Genomic DNA, 19,402 nt, shown 5'->3' on the forward strand with positions numbered 1-19,402 from the left:
GCAGGGTTGGGTCGTATAATTACCACAGAAGAGGATGTCAAGGCAAGAGAGAAGAATTGGTTGGAGTGGAAGACAGTAGTTAAATGGAAGGAGAGTTGTATACTGATCTAGATGTAGCGAAGTGGAATGGTTTCCAAGGTAGCAAGAACTTGTCCCCAAGAGCGGAGTAGGGAGCCAACCGCCAGAGGGAACAGGAGGAAACAAGATCAGAGCGTCCCGAGAGATGCAGGTAATGAAAAGTGAGTGAAAGCTCGAATGCGTCAAAGACGCGAGTCTGGTTCGCCAAAACACAGAAGGAGCAGGCTGTAGCAAGTCGAGTAGGCAAGCAAAGTCCAAAATACAATGAATCAGTCCAAAATTAAGCAGGATAGAAGAACGCTAATTAGAAGCGGTGTCTTCCGGGAAGCGAACGCTTATGTATGTTTGTTAAGGGGTGGAGTCTGCCTCACTGCGTCCCGATCAGCTGACTGGGCACGTGACCCGTTCGAATCCTGGCCCGGGAAACGCTATGTCTCCACGGCAACTGCCAACGCTGCAGGAATGAAGCGGCAAGTCGCCCATGCCTGCGGGGAAGAGACAGAGACGGAGTTCGAGCTGGGCTGCTACCATTGGTGGCAGTACCTGACTTATTTGCATTTGACTGGACCCCTTTTGCAATGGCGCAGACGGGCTAAAGAACAGTGGTGTGGAAGGTTGCCCAGAGCAATGCCAGTGGTTCAGATTCATTCAAAACCTTCCACCCATCGCTTTTGTGGTCAAAGTCCATGAAGATGTCATCCCTGTTGGTGTCCCGCTGCGCCTACAGAACCATCATTGTCAAGATCGCCTCTCTGTCAAATGTTCTTGGTGATCTATACAAACTCTCCTTTACTGATGTTTACTTACCATCCTCAATCAGGCACTCACTTGTGGGCACCATCGTTACTATGACATATGCACAATCTTAATGACCAGCAACATACTGGGTAATAGCTTTATACACCTTTGAGGAGAAACTGCTTGCCAAGTTGGTCTGCACACAAATGTACGCACATGAGGGCATTCTTGGGAATGTACATGGACACCAGTGTGGATTGAAACTGTCAGAATCAACAGACACGGATCTACAGGGGTCACATTAGTGAATGGTACCATCCCTCAATTCATAATGCCCTGCAGTCCTCATCCTTGATGTCTCATATGATTTTCACACAGTGATGCATTCCATCCTCTTTTAGATGCTCCATGAACAGACAGTGGACTTGGTTAGGTCATTCCAAATGATCCATTTCATAGATAACCCATACTGTGTCCATTCTTCTACCCTACTTCGGCCACCACCTGTGGCATCATGCTGGTGTCCATTCCTTTTCCATGCATCTTTGACATATACATTTGTCTGCTGCAATGCATATTTGAACCATTGTCAAAGTGCTTCATGTGCTATGATGAGGACAGACTATTCTTCAGTACTGTTCCTTGTGACAAACTTGCACCCTTATTCGCCATTTCTGCCTCACAGCCATCCTGGACTGGTATCCTCAAAATGAGCTTGGCTTGTGCGCCATTTACTAAATTGCATGTCGAAATTGGCTCCACTGCAGCCTACTTCTGGCATTGACTCTGTCCTTCCTACATGGGATATCTCCCTGCACACTCATCCCAGGGCAGGAATGTTGGATTCATCTTCGACTACCCCCTTCCCTTAATGCCACATATTTGTGTGATTGTCAAGGAGTCTGACTTGCAGCTCTTGATGCACACAGTTAATGTACACTTCCACAACATCACGCATAGGTGCAATGTTACACGTGCTGTGGTACTCTCCATACTACACTACTGCAACATCCGACTCATGAGTGTTCCTTGTTGTACCCTGCGCCCCCTACAGCGTAGCCAGATTATGTGTGCGTGCCTCGTCATTTGACTCAGGGTGAGGGCCAACGTCTCTCCTGAAATATGAATGCTTCTGAGGCTCACAGACTCTGCACGTATTACATTGTAATACCGCAATATCATCCACAGGGATGTCTGGGTCCCGATACCGTCTTCAACGCTTCATGATCATATACTACCCTTCTGTACTCCTGCATTCCTCAGGCAACTACTCCCTGTGTGTGAAGCACTTAGGTATTGGAAGGGATGGTGGTGGCTCAATTTGCTCTGCGCGATGCCTTCTGTGTAGTAGACTCACTCTCCCTCTGGACATTGAGCAAGTCCTCCTTAAGGTCACATTGATCATGTAGTCCTTTCTCTTCTCCACTTCCATCTCCCACTCTATTGCGTGCTATTGATGCAGTAGCATGCTTCATGTCCATGTGCCTTATGTGTCCTTGGTGCCCTAAACCACCACATGTATCATGTGAAGTACTGTGTATCTGGTGCACAGGATTCAGGGATCAAATTATGGTGTGGTTAACCTCATTACTTTCTGCCCACCATTGCCACATGCACAATGTAAACTTTCTTTTTTGAGGGCTCTTCCTAACTGTGCTGCTAAACAGGGATGTGAGCTATCCACATGGTGATTCTACGTGTACATGGCTGACTTTGCATGTGTGATTGGCAATTTCACCTCTGGACGCAAGTGTGATGTGGATGACACAGCACTTTATTTCTGGCTACCCTCAACCGCATTATCCTCATAACTCATATAGGACTGTCTATCCACGATTCTGTCATGGTGTGCTCCAAATGACCTCTGGCTTGATGCCAGCAATACTGCGTTCATTTGCATTGTGACCCCAGAGCCAGCTTTCACACTTTCTCTGTGGCCAGACTCCCTTGGCCCACCAGCCACAACAACATGCACAGATATAAATGATTGTGCTCATGTTTGACTCAAATATCTCCTTCTCATGTCCCATTTTTGTCCTCTCTGGGAAGTACAACTATCTCCTCTGAGGTACTGCACCTTTTCTCATTTTCCACCAGCAGGTCACTGTCTCCACAGCCCTGATTGTAGCCAGGCTGCACTACTGCAACTGCCTCTTGCTCCAAATCCGTGCCTGGAATCCACACCCCATGTAATTCATTCAGAACAAGACTGCAAGGATTATGCTTGTTATCAAGGCCCGGGACCACATCTATCTGCCACTGATTGTCCGCCACTGGCTAGCCATAGCTGAAAGAGTTGATTCATGGAAAGTATGCATTGTGCACAGGGCTTTATGGGGCCTTTGTACTACCTATCTGCAAATATTCATACCTCAATGCTGTCCTTCCAGGGCCATGTCATCATGTTACTCCAACCTCTTCAGGTGTGCCAGTTCTGGATGCTGATTTTTTAGGGTGATCTTTATCGTCAGCAGGGGCCACCCAGTGGGATACCCTTCATGTCACCCTCTGTTTGGGGCCTCAGTTCCTTATGTTCCTGGAACTACTCGGGTGTTTCCTCTTCTACTCGTCCTTCTCTCTCCCTCTTACCTGCTAAGCAATCCCTCTGCTCTATCACTCTCTACATAATTTTTCGCTTGCAGCTTGATGACTGGATGTTTGATGTACCTCAGGGTCTCACAGGCCCCTGTAACCCACAGCAAAGTTTGGTGCACTTGCCTCCGGGAACGTAACTAATGTCATCATGGCTGCACTTGGCGAATGACCCTGGAGAGTTGCATCTCTCTCCCCTTACCCAAGCCTCCACAGGCTGCACTTGGACCACCCCTGAACTTGTTCCCACCCTCCAAATGACACTCCCCGTACACATCTGTGCACTTGCTCCTTCTGATTGCACCATGCCGGTGCGGTGTCTGTCTGTTCAACCCTGTCCTCGCTCCCTGCATGGTGGCACATTCATGTACTTGATGAAACAGTCGCTTCATCATCAAACATAATCACTGTTGCCACCAATGTTGATTATGTGACATGCACAGAGGCGGGCTGGAGTGACTATTATGGTTTCAGTGATTCTAGGGCTCTGGACAAGTGTTATTTTTCCACCCCTTGTTCCATCCATCCATGGGCTTTTTGAGAAACTTGCCTTGTGCATGAGGCATTTCAGATGATACTTTTGCATGACGTGCCATACCGTGACACAGTATAATGTAAATTTTACATGACACATGGGATGAAGGTTTGGCATGTTGGTAGTGGTGTCATTGTGTTACTTGTGGAGGTATGTCTTTTAAGTTGTAAGGGATGCACAAATTTTTGCACTTTCAGGGGCACATTCTCAGGGTGGTTTTGTGGGAACTGTTGATTGGCCCATTGTCATCATTGAATGGCACCTGGAATGTGGCATGGTCGTGTGCACTCCGCAGGGGGTGGAGTTTAGGTGAAAAAAGTAGCCACAAGCTGGGTACGGGCAGCCTCTCCATGTGCCCTTTGCCCAGCCACATGAAAGCAGCACACCTGTGGTTGTGGGGGCACCACCATGTCCACCAGTACGCCACGCCGTGTTGCAACATTGTGCAGGACGCATGCTGCCACAATGAGCCTGCACACTACTGGTGGTGCATATAGCAACTTACCACCAGAGTGGTCAAGGGAGCGGAAATGTGACTTCAGCACTCCGAATGTACACTCCACTATGGCCCGAGATGCAATATGGGCTGTGTTGTATCTTACCTGGGCAGGTGTGGTGGGGTTCGGTATTGGCGTCATCATGTAGGTGCACAGAGGGTAGGCACCGTCCCCTGGAGAGGTGAGAATGTTTGTCATTGGTGTCTATTTGTCTGTGAGTGAAATGCATGCATGTGCATGGCCATTTATACTCACCAATGAGCCATGTGTTGCCATTCCTCCCAGCTTCCAGGGCTCGGTGTAGGGGTGACATTCGGAATATATAACTATCATGGGTGTAGCCTGGATAGTTAGCATATACAGAAGTAATGATGATCTTGGCATCACATACAACCTGCACCTTGATGGAGTGCCAATGTTTACGATTGCGATAAATGTGCTCTGTTGCCCTGGTGGACGTAGAGCAACATGGGTGCAATCAATGGCCCCAAGCACTTTGGGTATGTGGGCCACCCCATAAAACTCCTAGACCACGGCCTGCCTTTCTGCCGGTGTTCTGGGCATGTAGATGTGCCTGAGGGCTGAGGGGCGCGCAGTCATCATTGCCAACACCTGCTGTAGGCAGCGTGACTGCGTGGGCTGTGAAATGCCCCCAACTATGGCAGTGGTCCGCTAAAATGACCCAGTGGCCAAAAAATACAGAACAGTGAGCCCCTTTTGCAAGGGGCTCAGTGCTTGGGAGCACAGGGTGGGTGATGTAAGGTCATCTTCCCACTCCGTGACCAGGTTTAAGATGATATGAGGTGGAAACCTACACATGCCATAGACCTGGTCTAGAAAAATCCGGGCCCTGGCTATCCTCCTCCTCCTGTGGTGTCCTACGATCACTGCTGCAAGAAATGGTACATTCATCGTAGCAGTATACGCGTGTTTGTTGATCTCGCAGGAATTGTATGCATTTGTTTGTGTGTGCGTTCACGTTTACGCCAGCTATCGCGCAAGGCGTTCGTGGTGTCGCAGTTACCTGTTGGACCGGCGCAGATTCCACACAAGTCCCTGGTAAGCCCTGCGTATTGTGTTCCATGAATCGACGAACAAGCGCTTGCGCGCGATTTCACGTGCAACTCCTCTATTTTCCACGCAACTAATTCCATGAATCGGGCCAAAGCGTTTTCGTAGTTTGATATGATGTTGGGATGATTTCATCCAAAGTGAATATAAAGTTTATATAAAAAATATCGGTTGGGAGCAAGCATGTGCGCTACTGCCTGTTGGAGGTCGAAGTGAGTTGTGAGACGATAAGACTGCGAATGTTAGGGTTTTGTCGTGGTGACATGTTGATGATGTGGGAGTGGGTTTGGCTTTGTGTATATTATTGATAAGCCTTTTAAAGTATTTGATATTCATTTTATGGATTTTAATAATTTTATACTATTTGTATATAAAGTGAGTATATATTGGTAATAGTTTTTAAATAGATGTAATATAAAGCTAGGCAGTGTCTGACGTCACGATTTTATAATACTTGTATAGATTTTATATAAAAAGAAGGTTGTTTTTTTAAAGGCACCCCGTCATAATTTTAAAATGTAAAGGAGAGGCTACTTTGATAAATAGGTCTGGGAGGGTTTGGGCATTTTAAAGTGACTAAACACAGAATCAAAATTTGTATAAATATGAATAGAAATGTGTTTTTATATTAGGATGAGCCAGGACCGACATGCCCAGGCATGTCCAGGTATGGAGTGGGCAATATTGTGAAGTTGCCAGAGCATGCCCGGAAATGAAACCAATGAAAATATAGGCCGGCAAAGCGGAGCTATGGTTTTAAAAAAATAGCTAAATTGCATGGCCTGGGAATATATATTTGACTAACAATAAAACATTTTAGAATGAAAATAGAGTTTGGTTAAAAAAAAAGTAAAGGCTGCTTTTCAGGTCTGAGACAAAAAAGTTGAAAGCTATTATTTGTGGCAGCGTAAAATGTAGTTTTACACAGTGACAATTTTGCATATGTTAGCCAACCAATAGTGTCTTTTTAAAATAAAAAAGTGGCGTTCTAATTTCAGGGATGCAAAACACAGTCCTATTCAGGCAGAAGTGGTATAGGCCTAGCGCTGCTGTTAGCAGGGTCACACACACATAGCCACAGAGACGAGGCTCTCATCTATAGCGCTCACAGCTGACTGAGGCATCGAATACACAGATGATGACACAGGCCCATGTGGTCTGCAGCTGGATGATGCATTGCTGCAACTATAACTTGCAAAAACATAGGGCCATGGCTGTGTGCGCCCTGCTGTGTTATCTCAGAGTGTCAATGTGTTATCTAGAATATTTTTCTGCTGAATAAGCGGGACTAATGAAATACAGGGCTGAGTCATACTTTATGTGCAGAACAAGTCAAGGTTTAGACTGCTGATAATGGGACACAGAGGGTGTGGGTCCAATTGACGGCCCTTAAAAAGCAAACTTTGGAAGCCGGCCAGAAATTTAGCTTTGAAGCCACGGAGGATTGCTACACTGTGTCCAGGAACAATGGAATTCTGTTTTGGGTCAGAAGAGGCCTTATTTTTATGAAAGAACATTAAGGTAAACTCAGTTGCACATTCCAAATGAGGGGAAAACATGTTTTTTGCGTGTCTATGATGAGAATCTATTTAGAGGATGAGATTGGCCGGGGAAGATTTAGCACTTCTTGCAAACTTGTTTTTTTATTTTTCTGCAGTCTTGCACAGGGGTGTGAAGTCAAACAGCAGTTTTTTCTGACACGGAAGACTGTGATTAAAAGTGAAATATTAACACCATCTTTAAATGTAAACAGTATTTCTTAGTGCTGAAAAGGTGTTTCAAGTTGCTACCTTGTGTTTTGACTTTAGCAGGCTATCTAGGATAATGTGTAAACCTTTTTGTAAGTTTGTATAGCTCAGTTATTTAATAGTCCAGCAGTTAAATATGAAACCCTCTATACTTAAAGGGGTTAAATTTGAAATTGCAGATTCTGGATAGATACGCGTTTAGGCCCTTTGTCCCAGATTCTACAACTTCCTCCCTTGTAGAATCCTCACCTGATGTTCCTGAAGCTTGCTCTGCTTCTTCGATGGCTTCTTCTTTCTCCTTGATCCACCTTCTTTCCTTTCTTCTTTTGGAAGAGAGAAGGGCGAGCTCCCCCGCAGGCCACTGTGTCTTAATTGCTTTTTGCCAGGCAGTGGGGGACTCCGGGGATCCAGCCCAGCCCAGGAAAAAGTCGTTAGGAAGAAAAGTACTGGTAGAGATGGTGTGCAGGAGAATGGGGTGCAGGTCCTTCAATGGTTTAAATAATGGACACAACTTCCTTCATTATATGGAATAGCCTGATTCTAGTGATAAGTCAGATAGACCTCCAGGTCTATCGGTAGCGGCTTGAAGATAGTGAGATCACAGTCACTCTTGTAATAAACAGTGGATAGGAGCGGCTGTGAGAGGAGTAAAGTTAATGGAGGTTTTGCTTTCAGATGTAACTGAAAGCCAGGCATTCATGAGACAGTAATGAGGCACATAATGTCACGCTTACCTCTGGTGCCCTGCAGGAGTGCCTGGTCCGGTTTGTAATGCAGAGTAGGCCCCTTAATGGTGACCTTCGCCCGGACATTTATCCCAGCCACACCTTCCCCCACTGGCTGACTGGGGATTAACCTCCAACGGACCATGAGGTTGGGAGGGGCCTGGGGCGTATTAGATTAACCTGGAAATGAACATAGGGCAAGTCTACTGGATATTAGCGGGATCTCCCCCCTTCGTTCCTCTCCCCAGGACGAGGTTGACCGGAGCATGTGGGCGCAACTCACCTTATTTGTAGCGATGATGGTTCCAGGCATCTGGGGCACATCGCTCTCCAGTTACTTCACTGAAGACGCGTGGTCAGACAACTGCAGCGCACAGGATATGGTGGCGAACAGGTTAGTCTATTTGTAACACGATGAACTGGAACAGGAGTTTGTTTTTCACGATTGTTGGCTTGCCTTTAACTGTCTTTTGTCCTTTGCCCCAACCAGGAGCAGAGCAGCTAACAGAGGAGCCGAAGTGGTGAGCCGGAGAAAGAGAACTTGTTTCAAGGCACAGGTGAGTTCTCAAGGAGGTGGGTAGGGCGAGGGTAAGAGCAGGATGCAAAGTCTCACCCAGTTGCTTGCTTTTCCAGGTTTTCAGACACTGCGGGCGAGGCAGGCTTCGAAAGCAAATGGAAGAACCAAAAGTCCAAAGCAGAGGATGCGACAAAGGACCAAAGGTCCACAGATGAATTGCTGTAACTGGGATGCTGAAGGCTGCAGAAGAGCCCTGAAGACCAGAACGGCAAACAAAGGGATACTGAAGGATGCTGCAGGCCAAAATGGTAAGCGTAGAGATGCAGAAGGATGCTGACAACAGGAGTGATAAGCGGAACACTACTCTTGCTAGGAGCAGACGAAACGCTAAGCATAGGGTGCGGTCTGGGATGCGGTTTTATAGCCCTGAGCCACCCCTGTCAGGGCTAGATGCGCAAGGGCGTTAGTTTCTCGCACGTGCTAGGTGTTTCTTTGCACGTGCCATGCTCGCACATGCGCAAAGCTCATTGGCTCGTGCTGGGCATTGCCTCCTCTGTAGTAGGCCCTTCCTTACAGGCTGCAGCAGTGTTGTGCCCCCACACGCTCGCACCAGCCATCATACCTGCCCACTGTCTCCCTACCTTATTAGAAGAGGGGCCTCCCCTCCTCCTGACCTGCAACCCCGGGCCCACAATGGGACCGTGACACACAATGAAGCGAGGAGAGAACAAACAATAGTCAGGCAAGATGACTATCACACCGGGGGGAGCGAACATGCTGAATACTGCACAACGCGAGGCAAAAGGAAAAAATCCCCTTTGAGCGGCGAGGAAAGCAAAGGCAGCAAAAGGAAAAGCCGCGGAGGGGCGAAAGTCAAAACACACAGTGCATGAGGGGGAAAAAAGGAATAGCAAGTAGCGAGGCCAGGAGGGCATAGGAGGATAGCAAAAAGGAGCGAACTTTGGAACGTCTTACCCTGGAGTGAGACTAGGGTTGCAACTCCCCGAGCCAGTGAAGCATTTCCAGTGTAAGCAGGGGGTGACGATGTTGGTTGACAACTAGACTGCTAATTCATGTTCGATGAGAAACGTGATGGAAAGTTAAGGGAGTTTCCACCTGATCAACAATCTCCAAGGGTGCCGCATGATACTTTGGGGGCTGGCGTGTGAATAAAATATAGATGCACTGTGAGGCCAACAAGCTGCAGGGTCATGCAAGGATGAAATCGAGTTTATTGCTACACAGCACACATGATGTGGCAAAAGGTGTAGCCTTTATTTTTATATACGGGATGAAATTTTTGATTTTAAACACAGCACATGTACTATATGAGGAATATTCACATTCTGGCTTTGGAATGTGGCTGGTGAGATATGAAAGGCTTAATCTATACTCATGTTTTTGTTTGCTGTACGGTTATGCAAAGCTTATCAAACTTGTTTGTAGATAGTGTGCTCGGGAAAAGACTTTCTGCAGGCTGTCACAGGGAGAGACGGCATTCTATGTATAAATGAAAACTCATAAGTTAAAACTTTTTTTTAATGAGGCTGACCTTAACTGTGCACACTGCGCTTTTGGGCCTATCAGAATAGATGTGTACACAAGCTACATGAGGCATTGGCAGTGTGCTTTATTAATTGTGCACCACAAATTCATTTAAAATATGTTTTTAAAATTTAGAAGAAAAAAAAAGACATTGACAAAGCTAATAGCCGTGTCCTTTATATAGGAATAGTGAAGCAGGAATGGAGAATGTTAGACCCATGACTTTATTTTATTTTATAGCAAGTCTATTTTGAAGTAGTGTTAGAATAATTAAGTGTTTTCGAAGAGTAGTCTTCTGCATGTGAGCGACCTGAATTTGAATACAGGATGTGCAGCAAATATATTTTATGCAAGCTCAACATGTTTTGAGGAGGGCTGTGCTGACAGTCAGAATTCTAGGCTGATGTATTAATTCAATTACATTAATTTAGACTTCGGGCCTGGTTGGAGAGCACAATTTATAAATGGGGCCATAGCTGCTTTATTGGCCCTGTTGTCTATGATTTGTTTGAAATACATTATAATAATTTAAACCTTGGGCTCTTCAAACTCATGTGCAGTGTGCTTTTTTAATTGTGGGCCACACATTTAAAATATATATTTGTAACTTCTAGTGTGGTTTATAGAATAATGAGTGTTCTGCCAATGTGTCACAGATCAGAATGGTGTTTGAAATGTTTAAGGCTGCCAAGAATCAGTGTCTTGTATTTGGGCTGAAGGTGCGCTTGGTTGTTATAAGGGTTTAAGATGTTGAATATTGAGGTACAATGAATATTATGTGTAAAATATGTTTTATATTGATTGTATATTGTTTATGTTTTTTATAGAGATGTCTCTCTAGAATTAGGATTTTTCAGCAAACTGCTTCTGGAAAAACAGCCTGCGAAGGTGGATGTTTTGAGGGCCTGAGAATGGTGCTTGGGGGACTGTAGTGATACACGAAATTGCAACCTTGCCAATCAGGGCTTTAGATGACAGCATTAGCCGCTGAAAGCCAATAGTGTATTCAAAGTATGTGCTAAAAATGCTGACAGTAGTCTGTTGTAGCACTTCCATTATGCAGTAGTGAGCTACAAGGGATATGCAGGCCTAGTATGAAATAGGTCAAATTAAGCATTGTTGATAGACAGGCAGGGAGGGCCCCCAGCTATGTAGCTAATAGGTTTTTGGAGTGTTTGGAACATCATGGCACCTATATAGCGCTTAGATAGCCAGTCTTAAGCGCTATAAACACTAAGCTATGAGTGCATGCCTTTTAGAGCTTGCAGATGGGGTTAATACATCCCTGCTTCCCTTAGAATATTCAGCCTCACTAACGTTAGCCCTGGCTCCAAGCTAATCTTCCTTTTCTCTGGGAAGGTACTGATAAGACATTCCTCAGCCAGCGCAGATGGGAACAAGGGAGGGGGTAGGAGCGAGCAGGGAGCATCTCAGAGAGAGCTGGGTTTTTTCCATGAGCCAGTTGCACAGGGAAAGTTCTGGAACTGTGCGTCATGGTGACTGACAGCAAGAGGTGATAAAATATCCATGCACACATGGATCAGGGGGAGATCGCCTGTGGACTTGATTCGTGTACAGTCAGGTGCCCGGAATTGGCTCTCACGGTGTCCTCCAGCCTTGTTTTCCTATGAGCGGGGCTTGTTTTACAGCTAGCTTATGAGAAACCCAGGTCTCCCAGGGCTGATTAAGGGACGTAAGACTGTGTTTCTCTATGTTTTCTCTATATTTCTCTATGTTTCTCTATGTTTATCTAAGTTCCATGTTTCACTATATTTTGCATTGCTCTTTGTTTTATGCTTTGTAATATTCTCTAACTTGAATCCCAAATGTATATGAAATTCACTGCTTAGAATAAATATGCTAAAGCTTTGAGGGTGTCATTTGTCACTAGCATGAGATCACTGCTCAGCACAATAGAACCTGTATTTTGGGCTGAATTGGGTATTTTTGCTCTCAAAGGGCTGGCCCCGAGGAAGATTTTGCCCAATATCAAGACATTTGGTGGCAGCTTTGTGGGATTTGTGAAGAGCAGTGCCATGCTGACATGACAAATGGTGTGAGAGAACACAGTGTAGAGTGGGGAGCAGGCTGTCGCATTTCCTTGATGGTCTCACTGCAGCTCTGAGACTTCAAAAGGCAGCAATGTTGTGTCGGCTTGCCGTGGCCGATAGCTTGTGTGGTTAAGACTCCCTTCAGTAAATCAGTCGTGACTGACTTATTGCATGGGATTGGTGCCAGGGAGTACAAGGCAATAAACGAGCGGGAAATGGCTTTGTTTAAAGCACTCCGATGAATGGTTAAGAAAGATGTATGCTCAATTAGAAAAAGAATTTTATCATGTGGTTTCCCAAGTTTAAAGTTGTAATTTGGAATGCATAATGAGACGGAGTTCTCATCTCTATTCTGTCATGAGGGCAGGAAAAAAAAAATAATTGCAGGGATTTGACATGCAAATTGTGAATAGTGATTTAACCATTGACTCAGCCCCAGTGTGCTAGCGAGTGGGGGCTGTAATGTTCGGAGGCGAAGGTTCGCTTTTTTGATATATGCTTTTGAAGGGTTGGCATTCCTGAATAATGAGGAAGGGGAATGAGCCATGCTTAGGAGAATGAGTAACATCTGTGCTGAGAGCCTAAAGAGTTTTTTCTTTCTTTTGGCAACTGTAAAATTCCATGTGCTAATGGTGGCAAATTCTGTTTAAAGGAAACACACTAAAATGGTTATATTGCATTTTAGGCTGTGCCATGCTTATATTGGGTGAGAGACTCACTTAAAAGGAAAGTGAGTGAATGTTATTTGGATTTTCGATTTTTGTGTACTGATTTGAAATTGCAGAATCAGTTTGCAATGGTTGGGGGGAAAAACAATTTATATTTTTCTAAATTGCCCCTGGAGTATTTTTGATTGTCCCCATGCTATGCCATGGATTTGTGCTGTTGCCTTATAAGTGATGTATGATTTGGAAATAGTGACCTGTTGACTGTGATACATGGGGAAAAATGTTGTTGACACATTAAACAGCCCACAAGCAATAGAGTGTGGGTTGTTCTTGCAGAAAAAAAAAACGTGCAGGGAGCTGCACTAAATATGGCATTTTTATTTTTTAAATGCACTGAACTGAGTGGTTATAGTTTGGCAATGGTACAACAGAATGAAACATCTGTGTGTGATAAGATAGCACAAAGATTTAATGGGTTGCGAGTTCTCTTGAAAGATCGCACATTACAAGAAAAAAAAAGACGCTTTGACATTTTGCAAAATTACATGGAGTAGAAACATTACAAGAAAAGTGCCGCTTTTGAAAACAAGAGTCTTGCTGTGTGTGCAGAGCTTGTGCCTTGAAGCTGTCTTGGGCGAGGTGCAGGAAGGCAAACAAAAGCAGAAACAGTACAAGAAAGAGTTAATCTGGATGAATTGTCTGAAACGAGTGAAGCCGCCACAGTATAAGAGTTATAGGCAAAAGAGATAAGCTGCGTGCTAATGGCGCTGCCAGGTGCACACGAAAGATAAACATGCCTGCATTCCTGAGGAAGGGGGAGCAAAAACAGAGAGCTGTTCAAAAAGTAAAGAATTTGCCCAGTAAACTGTGGTACGGAGCAAAGGCTTCATGCAGGATGGCAGACGGGCACATCACATCTGAACATTTACCTATGCATCTGTGAATGGGCCAAGAAAAGACAGCTGCCCATTCCAACAGACATTACTGTGCAAACCGCATTCCCATGTGATGTGATGTGAAGTGAAGTAAAGCGCTATTGCTGTGCAAGCTGCATTCCAATGCTCCATGTGATGTGAACTGAAGTAAAGCGCTGTGCACTGGAGAAGAAACCTCTAGGCGCTTTGAGAAGAGAAAATACACATCTGGCAAACTGCAAGCTACATTGCCAGGGGATGGAGTAACTGACAAAGACATTATGGCATTCCAGATGGAAGCAAAACTGACAAAAGTGCTTAGCCGGTTTGCAAGAGACAACATGCAGAGCGGGGCTTTGAAGTACAACATGAACACTGCACATTAGCCATGATCCAGAAGCCACACGGCTTAGTGCAAGAATGAATGATTAGTTGAAGCAACAAAAGAAACTGGCTTAGACTATCGCACTCAAAGGGGTGGTTCAAAAACAGCAAACGCCCTTTGAAAAAATGACAAGTGAAAAAACCAGAGGCTTGAAAAGACACTGCTAAGAAAAGAAAGATAAATAAACAAAGCTGCCTGTACAACTGCAAGCGGTATTGGACTGAAAGACTTTACCTTTGAAAAATGGAGTGATGCCAGCAGGGCAACCTAAACCAAGATCATGGGACACTGGAAGCAAGTTGGCGCCTGGCATTGGTGATCGCTTTGGTGAAAAAAGAAAAGCATTGTGCGACCTGGGTACTTACTATATGGCTTTGTAAAAGCACAGATCAGTCTGAGGTACCATTGACCAGCTATGATTGCATTGCACAAATGAGTTTGTGATTAGGCAGTTACACCCCGTATGGTTGAGTGTAAATAAGCCCCCAGAAACATGCAGAAAGGTGATAAATAATTGCAGTAGCAATGACAAAGTGTGTAGTTACCTGATGAGACTTTTTGAAGATGGGGGTGGTATTATGGGAAGGGGTGGATAACGCTGATATTGAAGTTTTGATGAAATCCTAACATTTCTGTTTGTATTTTGCCTAGGCAAAGCACGACAAGACATTTCATAATATCAGAAATTAATATGCAGTTTGTGGGTGACACTGATCAAAGAAGGGTCAGACGCATTCTCAGAGAAAGCGAGCCACTGCGACATGCTATTTCAACTTTAACGTGCCCTGCACCGCACTCAATGCTGTAACCTGCGAATAGTGTCCAACAGAGTAATAACTTTTGCTGAACTGGCACGATGCAGACTTGGCTAATTATCAAGTATTTGATGCTACACATTTAAATGACATGTTTTGCCCTTTCTTGTTTAAAGGACTATGGACAATGAATTGTGGACTGTAACATCAGGCACCACATACAGCTGTGTGACACAGCAATTGAATGCTAACACATTGAAAAATGGTTTTTAAATGCACTGTTGAGATGAATCTGAAAAAACCAAATGGTTTTACTCTTCCAACTGAATGGCTTTAACCAGAGATGTTTTGTTTTTTGAAAAAAAAAAATATTCTACATTGCACGTAGGCAGGAGAATGATTTATGAACTGTTGGGGCAGCAGAATTATGCAAGCAGGAGCGTAATTAATTTTGAGATAAGATGAGTGCGCACATCAAAGTCACCTGTGCGTAGGTTAAGATTCTTAATTGAAGTAATGCTGCCAAGTGTATGAGCTATAATTTGAAATGGTAATCTTTGAAACACTGGATACTTTTACAGCCAGCTTAAGGCAGGTAAATGAAACCATGACTGACTTGATGTTTGATTTTATGACACAGAGTGTGACACGGTTTTTGTTAAACCAACCAGTTTCATGTTTTTGTGGGGACAGCTGTCTCCAGCACACTAATGCAAAGAGTCACCTTTTGATTGTAAACATTTGGAATAATTCTTTGGAAAAGCGCTGCAAATGAGTATCCACATGGAATTGCTAGAGTACTGGCCTGGCACATTGTCAGGCATCTTTTGTCACTGAATGGATACCATTTGTTTAATTTGTCTAATGTGATGTTTTTCTGACCAAGAACTGCAGCGAGTGTTCTCGCCAAGATTTAATGAACTATAACTTGACTAAATGAATTTTTTCCATGGTGTGATGAAACAGCCACTGCCGGATAGTAGTATGGTGTTTGTGGCTAAAGTTAATATTGTATATGGTAGATATCCCACTTGAAGAAGGGTATTCTCCAAGTCACAGAAGGTAGACACTGTGAACCTGTTAGATTTTCCAGTAGTAAGACAACATGTAAATTGTAGACTGGTAATGCACACCTTCATTATTACAGTGCTACACTTAGACATAGATTTACCATGAGGCAATGTTTCCTTAGTACTACCAAGCTGCTACAAATGGAGTCCATTTCTATGGCCCATCACTAGAGTGCGCGTAGCTAGGGAGCTAGATTCATTAATTGTAGGAGCTTTATATGCTTGTGACATAGAAACTGTGCACTATAAGCTAGCCACTATGGGTTCTGATGCCAGCTCTGCTATAGAACTTCTGGCCTAGTGGGGCCCATTGATATGCCCAGCACTGCTACAAGTATTGACAGCCAATTGAAGATGACAGAATTTTAGACATGTAGACATTTTTGTCTGCCATAGGGCAGGTCAACAAGACTGCTAAATACACACAATGCATTGTATGGCAAACATTGTTAAATCAGCAGGTGTTGGCTTTTTACTGGGTGGGGGCAACCATCCTCCACACACTGGCACGCAGAGCTACAGTTACCAGCATACATATGGATTGAATTGCTTGCTTTTGATTGCATGAATAACACATGCCATGCTTTGATGTAAATTAGTAGAATTGTTTTTATTTAGACAACCTGGTGCCCATGGGTTCACCTTGTTCACGAAATTAGATGGTTTCTGGTTGGGTTCCACCTACCTGGGGGAAGTGTCTAGTCACACAGCCCATAGTCACGCTTGAATGCCCTGGGATCAGGGGGAGGGTAGGCCCTTAGGGTGAAAGGCTGCCAGGTTTTAGAATTGGTAACCATACATAAATGCAATAGTGCATTGTAGATTAGACTACACTGGATTGCCTTGACATTTTAACTGCATGCTGCTTTTTAACTGACAATCAGTTATACAAAATTGATTTAGGTATTTTTGTGTAGGCCATGTTTTGGCTAGAGTAAATGTCCATGTTCACTTGGTGTAGGTATTTTTGGTGTAGGCCAGGTTTTGGCAAGGGTATATGTCACTGTTCACTTTGTGTACATTTTTGTTTAGGTAGTGTTTTACCTTGCATGCCACGCTAACTAACCGCTATAAGATAGTTTGCTTAAACCTCTTGCAAAGCCCCAAGGTCTTTATCGCTGCACTAAATACTATGTTGATAGGTATTAGTCAGCATTTGTCGCACAAACGTTGAATAGGGGTGGAATGTAGTGATACACGAAATTGCAACCTTGCCAATCAGGGCTTTAGATGACAGCATTAGCCGCTGAAAGCCAATAGTGTATTCAAAGTATGTGCTAAAAATGCTGACAGTAGTCTGTTGTAGCACTTCCATTATGCAGTAGTGAGCTACAAGGGATATGCAGGCCTAGTATGAAATAGGTCAAATTAAGCATTGTTGATAGACAGGCAGGGAGGGCCCCCAGCTATGTAGCTAATAGGTTTTTGGAGTGTTTGGAACATCATGGCACCTATATAGCGCTTAGATAGCCAGTCTTAAGCGCTATAAACACTAAGCTATGAGTGCATGCCTTTTAGAGCTTGCAGATGGGGTTAATACATCCCTGCTTCCCTTAGAATATTCAGCCTCACTAACGTTAGCCCTGGCTCCAAGCTAATCTTCCTTTTCTCTGGGAAGGTACTGATAAGACATTCCTCAGCCAGCGCAGATGGGAACAAGGGAGGGGGTAGGAGCGAGCAGGGAGCATCTCAGAGAGAGCTGGGTTTTTTCCATGAGCCAGTTGCACAGGGAAAGTTCTGGAACTGTGCGTCATGGTGACTGACAGCAAGAGGTTATAAAATATCCATGCACACATGGATCAGGGGGAGATCGCCTGTGGACTTGATTCGTGTACAGTCAGGTGCCCGGAATTGGCTCTCACGGTGTCCTCCAGCCTTGTTTTCCTATGAGCGGGGCTTGTTTTACAGCTAGCTTATGAGAAACCCAGGTCTCCCAGGGCTGATTAAGGGACGTAAGACTGTGTTTCTCTATGTTTTCTCTATATTTCTCTATGTTTCTCTATGTTTATCTAAGTTCCATGTTTCACTATATTTTGCATTGCTCTTTGTTTTATGCTTTGTAATATTCTCTAACTTGAATCCCAAATGTATATGAAATTCACTGCTTAGAATAAATATGCTAAAGCTTTGAGGGTGTCATTTGTCACTAGCATGAGATCACTGCTCAGCACAATAGAACCTGTATTTTGGGCTGAATTGGGTATTTTTGCTCTCAAAGGGCTGGCCCCGAGGAAGATTTTGCCCAATATCAAGACAGGGACTGACAAACCATCATGGCTCTGAGCTGTTCCAGCACTGTGGGTGTTATGTGACCCCTTGCAAATGGCAAATGATGATGCCGTGGATCTAGGATGTAGCGTGGATTGTGCAATATTGCAAACATCAAGGTATGGGGAAATGGATCTAGGAATGCCCATGGATATATCTGATGAGTTTGCACAATCATCGAGGATGGATCTGCGTAGCAAGGATTTATGGAGTGTGCCATTCGCTGGTTCTCAGGGGACTTCAAGCTACAAAAGGTCTGGAGTTGCCACTGCCAATGGAGAATGGTTTTGGGCTAGTTTAAGGAGCCCCAGCAACTAGGGTTATGGAAATGTCTCAAGAGAAAAGCAGGGTTTTTAGAGCCCATCACTACCCACAAGCACAAGGTATAGAGGTGTTGGTGGCCTCCATTGCTTCGTCATCACAAAGGGTTATACACCAGAGAAGCTGCAGCTACCAAGATATCAATCAAGGGGTACTACAGCTAGTGGTTATGATCTCCAGAACTGGCACTACAGAATCTAAAGTATTGTTTTTGATTCATCTTGGTTGTTGATCATAAGGGCCCAAGGAATGGCTGTGGGGTCCCGATGATTGAAGTTGTTCTTTTTCTGATTCATCCAAGGAGCCCGAGGAATGTCTGGGATGCTCCAAAGCGTGAATCTGTTCTTTTTTCTGTTTTTGATTCATACAAGGGGCCCAAGGAATTTCTGGGGAGCCCTGAAGCACAGAGTCTCCTTTTATTGATTCATCCAAGGAGTCCAAGGAATGTTTGGGGGGCACCGAAGCGTGGAGTTATTCTTTTGAGTTATTAAAAGGCCACTGGATTGCCTGAGGTCCTGACGAGAGGAGTTCTTTTATTTTTTGCAAGCAGGTGTCATGGAATTGCTGACAAACGGAAACCCGATGTTTTTTTACAGGTGGGATGGGATGCTATATGTTGAATGATTTATCATAACTCCTAAAGCTATGTTGTGTGTGATATATATTCCATGTGTTTTATACAGTTTTCAAGAGGTATATTGTATCATGTTTTTCATTTACAGCTTTTAGCTATGCAGAGGTGGCTGCACATTTCATTTGTGTTTACGTAGCGCTTAAACGGCAAATAGAATTGCTCAGATACAGTAATATTTGTTTTGTCAACTTTTAGAAGATTGGAAGGCTAACCACCCGCTGTGATTTAACCTCACCCGATAAGCTCGCAATCTGTACATGTTTTGTTAATGCTCAAGTATTTTTCATTAT

Source organism: Ambystoma mexicanum, chromosome 10, assembly GCF_040938575.1.
Source record: "Ambystoma mexicanum isolate Mex_15411 chromosome 10, UKY_AmexF1_1, whole genome shotgun sequence".
Lineage (NCBI taxonomy): Eukaryota > Metazoa > Chordata > Amphibia > Caudata > Ambystomatidae > Ambystoma > Ambystoma mexicanum.